The sequence below is a fragment of the Dreissena polymorpha genome, chromosome 7 (assembly GCF_020536995.1).
Source record: "Dreissena polymorpha isolate Duluth1 chromosome 7, UMN_Dpol_1.0, whole genome shotgun sequence".
Classification (NCBI taxonomy): Eukaryota; Metazoa; Mollusca; class Bivalvia; order Myida; family Dreissenidae; genus Dreissena; species Dreissena polymorpha.
In genome coordinates this window covers 33356598-33363636 of record NC_068361.1, presented here as the reverse complement: position 1 = coordinate 33363636, position 7039 = coordinate 33356598, and positions in this window count along the sequence as shown.

Below are 7039 nucleotides of genomic sequence, written 5' to 3'. Positions count from 1 at the left end.
CAACATCATAGATAATGGTTATTTGGGAGTTATAACACAAAACCATAGATACTGGTTATACGAGTATCTTTTTCTATTTTGTTTAAAATAATGGGCCAATATATTACTATTTACAGAAGAAAAAAATCGTTCCATGTAACTTCATTGAGTTCTTTTTACACCGAAATTCCCGACGCCCCTTTGATGCTTTGCATCAATACTTATCTTGTATTTAAATAGCGATATTGATGTTCAGTTTAAGCAGTGCAGTTTCGCGCGGTGATGTATTAATAAACATTTGACATTAACAAACACATTCTAGAAAATGCAAATATGGTTACTGAATGCTTTGAAGCTTAAAATATTTGCAGACATTTATTAGCTCGGTCACAAACGACACATGTTACAGACAAGCTCACTATTGTCCAACTAAATTCATGTAACATTCATGATGTTCAATTGCAAAACAATAAACTACAAAATGCCAATACGTCAATGTAAACACATTGATTATATTTTTGCTCAGAAGAAACAATGTCCAATTGTAACGTTAATGTTAAAGTATTGAAACCATCTACAAAGCACGTCAGCATAAACCTGAGCTATTTTGGGGATAAATAAAACGCCTGGTTTGCCTCTTTTATTCCTACGCCTTTGCGTATTTGCGTTTGTTAAACATAATATGACATGTTCAGAGAGGCGTTTGTGATATTAACCGCGATAAACGATTGTTTAAGAACTTTGCACCAGCAGACGCATTGAAGCGCTTTTGAACTATGCCACTTGAGTGATTAAAAAGGTTGTAGAATAAAATAGGTCCGCTTTCGAGCTCATATACTGTTAATCGGATTATCATGCAATTTGATTGTGATGCATTTTTGCGTGTAATGTTAGCAATGTTTGATCACCAGTCAGATTGCCTAAAGCACTTGTCAAAATATGACATTTGAAATATTAAACAATTGCGAAAATCACATCGTAAGTTCTATTACTCAAATCGTTTTAATAATATCCTTATTAAACAGTGTGTTGAATTTAAGTGTTCACCAAGTTCGATAACCAGCCGGATTGAATGATGCACTTGTAAATTATAATTCTTGAATATTTTTTTATTATTTATTTTTTTAACTGAACAGAACTTTATTTCGTATTATACATAGGACATCGTCTGTATTTGCCATGTTATATTATACATTTCAAAAGGTCACGTGAAAAAGAAAAAGAAAAGTGGGTGTACAATAATAATAAGTGTACATAACGTATTACATGACAGTGGTTGAAAACAATCTCATTGTTAAAACATATTATTGTGATAGGTGGCAATCTAGTATCATGCTGTTTATATTTATGTAAAATAAACCAAAATGAAGAGTGGTTTATCTTACGCATATAATGTGGATGCATATGCTAATAATACTTATAGGCAATGTACATTTTTGTTAACGTTAACTAATTGGCAACACATTAAACAATCCGACCCGAATATTTCACATCTGTATAAGAGTAGATATTAATTATTTCTTTAGTCGTCTAGAGAAATGTGAAAGATGAATAATAAAGTAGAGACTATACGGATCATTATAATAATTATAACACCTTTGCATTAAATGTGGAAACACAAGCAGGCATTTCTATTTCGCCTCGTGTTGTTGCAGGTACTTGTACTGCATTATGCGTATTGTATACATAAAACAAACAAGCAATCCGATAAACAAACACAACCAAACCCGCAGAACATAACAATTCAGCTGGTATTTAAGCAGCATTCAATATGGTTTTCCTGATTTATAGAGTGTAACCTAACAGCATAAATATTATTTCATACAATATAACAATATGATAAAACTTTATTTACAGATAAATATTAATACTATGATAGGAATTTATAAGTAAATTTAATTATCACAACTGTATGTCAGAAATAATCAAGAGATGTTTTAATAATATGACAAAATCATTTATACATGTCAGAAATTAAATAGATGTTTGAATAATGTAAGAAAATGGTAAAAGTTTATTTACATCAATATGTATAAATAAAACAAATGTATAATTAATGATACATCTTATATCATAATAATAAGGGTTATATAAAGAAAATATTTGAATGTTCAACACAATAATAACATAAATAAAGTTTGGAAATTTAATAATAAATCTTTGTGATATATTGGCCATGATTATAGGATTTGAAAATTATTGTTCTTTAATTAATATCTCTCGCAAGTAGAAACCTGAAGTAGGCTAAATCAACAATTTGAAGAGTCAAAGATAAGATATTCTAAACGTATGAATCTGTTACTTAGCAATGTGTATTTAACAAGATTAAGCTATTTCTTAAATCCATTGAACTGTGCAAGTACCGACGATTACAAAATCTTAATCGTAGTAAATTATCTTTTACATCCATTGGTAAGACGATTACAATGATACATTACTATCACCAGAACCGATAAGTGGGTAAACACGTGCACCATTCCAGGGGCGTGTCATTGTGAAACCGTACTTAAGCGAGCAACCAATCGGCAAATAACATGACATTGCTTCTTTCAACTTTTCCTACAAAATCGACACTTATTCGCCTTCTTTAACCTGCATTAATAAACTTGTAAAATTTGTGACATTATCCGGTCAGTGAAGACATTCAAAAAAGGGTAAACACGTGTCCAAATGCATAGTAAGTATTGTATGAGATAGACAGCAGTGTATATAAGTTTGCAAATGGTTAATAATCCCTCCCCTTAATAAAATTCTCCTAGTTTCGACCCCTGTATAACGCTATTATTTTTGAAACTGTTATAACTGGAATTGTGCACACACCATTGTCTTGCATGGATTGTTATATATGTGTCAGGGACCGGAGGCTTATATCACAAATAAACAGAACTTAAACTTGAACTTGAATTTCAAACAAAGCTGATATAAGACGCTCACTCAAACTACGAAACATGCATAGAGTTCAAGATAGAGTTCAAGATTCTTCTTTTTTCAAAGCAATATAGGTCGATGAAATGTACATGTTTTAATAGTAAGTGCTGCTTAAAATCTTTATAAAAAAAAAAATATTGCTGTTAACTGAAATCTGATAGCCTCAAAATTTGGCTAAAATTGAAGCTGAGGTGGATACTTTCTGAGATCAGAATGGTCAAATAGAATAAATATTTTTTTAAAAGACCCTGTTAAACCCATTATAAGGGAAGATCAACTTGAAGAAGACGACATTCATAAGAGGAAATCGAATATTGTTGTTTGTGCCCTGTCTGAAAGAACGGTTGTGATCAATACAAGAACTATGACTCTTACACAATGACCATAATACTAAATAAATATTGCATTAAGAGTTTGTGAAAGTGGTAAGTCTTGGCAAAAAAATGGAAATTCTAGAATTGAAAATGCAAAGCCTATGCTTTTCCCTTTTTTAGTTAAAACTTCTAGTCAAAGCGATTAAATTATGGTACACAGCATCCTTATATAGAATAAATACACATTACATGATACCTAAATTCCAAATACGAAGGGAAAGCCTTAAAGGTGTATTAGAGAAACTCAAGCAAATGTATCATTTTGACTCAATACCTTTTATGTCGTGTTATATATCACGTTCTGTTTACAGCTCTAAAATGTTTGCCTTCTGAGATCGAAAAAAGCATTTAAACTCGACACACAATCCAGAGATAAGCAGTTTTAAGGATTAACCAATAACACACATGATATATAAATACCAGGCCCGGCCTGGCAATGGAGTGAAAAAACGTTAAGGGGAATTATCAGCCATTACTGTTTTAGAGAAACACATAATCGACAATGGGTACTGGTATACATATTCAATATAAAAAGAAGCATGGGTAAAATTATAGTATTTTTATATAGAACACATAAACTATATAAGGAAGGAAATATTTGTTCAATTTCAAAACGTTTCGTAATAGTGAACATAAAGTGCTTAAAACTCATTAACTATATCGCAACGTCGTAGTTGATATGAATTTGTTGCAAAATGGACATCATGTAAATTTGATCCTTTATGCATATAACAAATATTTGTAAATGTTGATATAGCTTATAACAAAAAGACTTGTTTAAAGGTCACTGATTTTTTTTTTTAAATTGATATCAAATTTACTCAGGAACATTCCTTTAAACAATATCAACCACTAAGAGATCAGTCTAAACGATATAAGTAAACAGTGCAGTATACAAACTCAGCAATACCATGCCTTAGAAACGATTTCTTTTTACACTTTTACACGTCTCGATTACAAGAAGGTTATTATTATTTTTATTACAAAACTTATGCAATTAAAATATATATTACAAACATGTTAAAGAAAAACCAATCCTATCAAAACATTAATGTTAATATCCAAGTCAATCATGACACGTAAACTTCGTGGGTGAAATCGTCATGCGTATATCGTAAATCAACATCAACGGCGTGGGTTGCAAACCATTGTAAAATCAAAGATTGAGGGACGATAAAGTCTCTAATTGATTTCCTTGTTTACTTTTTAATTGGACGTCAAATCAATTGATAGTTTTCTACACGTTTTGTAGTGTAATACAAAAATTAATAAACCCACAAAAAGAGTGGTGAAACGGAAACGCTTCAACTATTATTTAGCATTAGATAGGCATATGCACATTACAACTTATTTGACCTCGTGCAGAACACTCGTTTCTCATTGACTAAGCCAGGTCACATGCTGACCGTGTATTTTGTTGCTTTTCATATTAGGTCAGCAACGTTAAATAACGTCACGGAAGTAAACAAGATGACGTCATGAAATGCAGATTTGCACATGGAGAAAAGCCGGTACTCGGTAAGATAATTTGTAACACGGCTTCATTCTATCCCCGTACGATCTGATACAGGATACAACATCTATATTAAGCTCGATGTACATTAATTTACTGACCCTGTATCACACCGTTATGGGTTAGTAATACGCGATATAAATTATAGTATTGAGACTGTTAACGTTGATGTTAAACTAAAAGAATGACACTATGGATTTGGTAAAATTAGGATAAGATTAGGCATTTTTTTCTTCCCTTGAAAATGCATATGCAAACACACCCACTGTTCACAGATTGCGATTGAAATGATGGGCTACAAACTAATTACGTTAGATCGATAGATGCTTACTATGACTCAGCTTTTCCCCCTTTTAAGGGGGGGGGGGGTGGGCATTTTGTGGAAGTATACACGGTCTACACTAAGATAACACTTATGTTAACTGAACATACTTGTTTAATCAATTTTGCGTGAACCGGTCGCGGGATTCGATTGAGTAGGAGGACGACTCGATTTGGTACCATAGTCGAATAACTCATCGCAAATATTCCGGCGTAAGAAAACATGTGCTGGTTAATAATATACGACCGGTATGGGACTCGAACCCAAGACAACTGCAGCCAATTGTATAACTATGGATAACTTTAGCCAGTCCGAAAGATAACCTTTATTCGGATAAAGATAACCGAAGTCAAATGCCATGGCTAAATCTTTTACATAACCAAACCGTGCACATTTTCTGATAGCTTTGTCTTTATACAATCGCTAACCCAAAACAGATATCCTGAAAAAGAAAATAATCAATAGTTATCCGCTGGATGAGAGTTATCCATATTTATACAATGGGCTACTGATACTAATACGTCACTCCGCCTAATGACATATTGATTTGGTCCATAAAAATTAAAGTTTGTCACACTTTTATATTGTGATGCTTCAAAGTAACAGTATTTGCCACATTTCGTGTAGAAAAATAGTTCGTCACAGTTTAACCAGCTTGAATTTTGTCGCATGTTTACACGTGTCAGTCTAATAATAATAACAAAGCGCAGTTAAAGATGCTAAATATCTTTCAAAGCGTTGCCTATGAACGATATCCGGTAAATTTGTCATGAATACACATGTATTCATCATTTAAAAGAAATTCTTTTTTGTTATTTTATGTATTTTTATCATTTAGACATATTAAAACTAATTTTCTTAATTTTGAAATTGTATAGCTTAATGTCATAAATGATATTAAAATGTGCAGTATATGTAATCGTTTATGTTTATACGAGAATATAACTGCAAAATATCCATATATCGATTGGTTTTTGCATTTAAAAGCTGTTTCAAGGTTTCAAATTTCAAATTGGTGTTTGCTTCCTAAAAACGATTCAATGATTATGAAGAGTTATAGACTAAGAATGATGATTAACTGATTGCGATTCGGGACAATTACCATTGCCTTGAAGACATTCATTGCGCCCACTTATTCTATGACCCACAATTGATGTGATTAAGCTGTGAATCATGCTTTCTTTAACACATTTTATCAGTGTACATAATGCATTTTTGTTATTTTTTGTTGCAGTGTTCTAACGGTTTTACCTTATGCTTGAATTTCTCTAATATAATTTGAACTTATTAATTTTAGCTCAAATGCATCGAAAGAAAGCCTGTGGCGTACTGAAATACCCTCGAGTCTGATATCTTGGTAGAACCAGTACTTTGTGTCTTAGGAAAAGAACTTATAGCCCTCTGGTCGTAATGCGACCACTATATTCATCGGAAACTGGTAACCAGATAAAAATAATATTAATGTCATGATAATCATTATATTCAAGCTTATGAGTTTGATTAAAAGGCGTATGAGTTATTTGAACACTTAAAATAGAATTTCACAATTTTTAAAAACGGTTCAATGTTATTCAGCTTTATTTATTGTGCGTACGATACACCGTCTCTTGCTTTTCACTTGTTTGATTGCTTGATTGCTTGCTTAATTGTTTGCTTCATTGCTTGTTATATTGCTTGGTCGATGGATTGTTTTCTTAATTGCTTGCTTGATTACTGGCTTGATTGCTTTGATTGCTTGCTTGTTTTATTGTTTTTCTTAATTGCTTGCTTGATTGTTTGCTTGGTTGCTTGCTGGATTGCTTTCTGGATTGCTTGTTTACCTGCGTTCGTTCTTTCTTACTTTAAATTTGAAAACACTTATTTCATCACAAAAAGAGACGTTGTCTAAATTGACAGCTGTCTGTTTCCTCACCATTATTAATT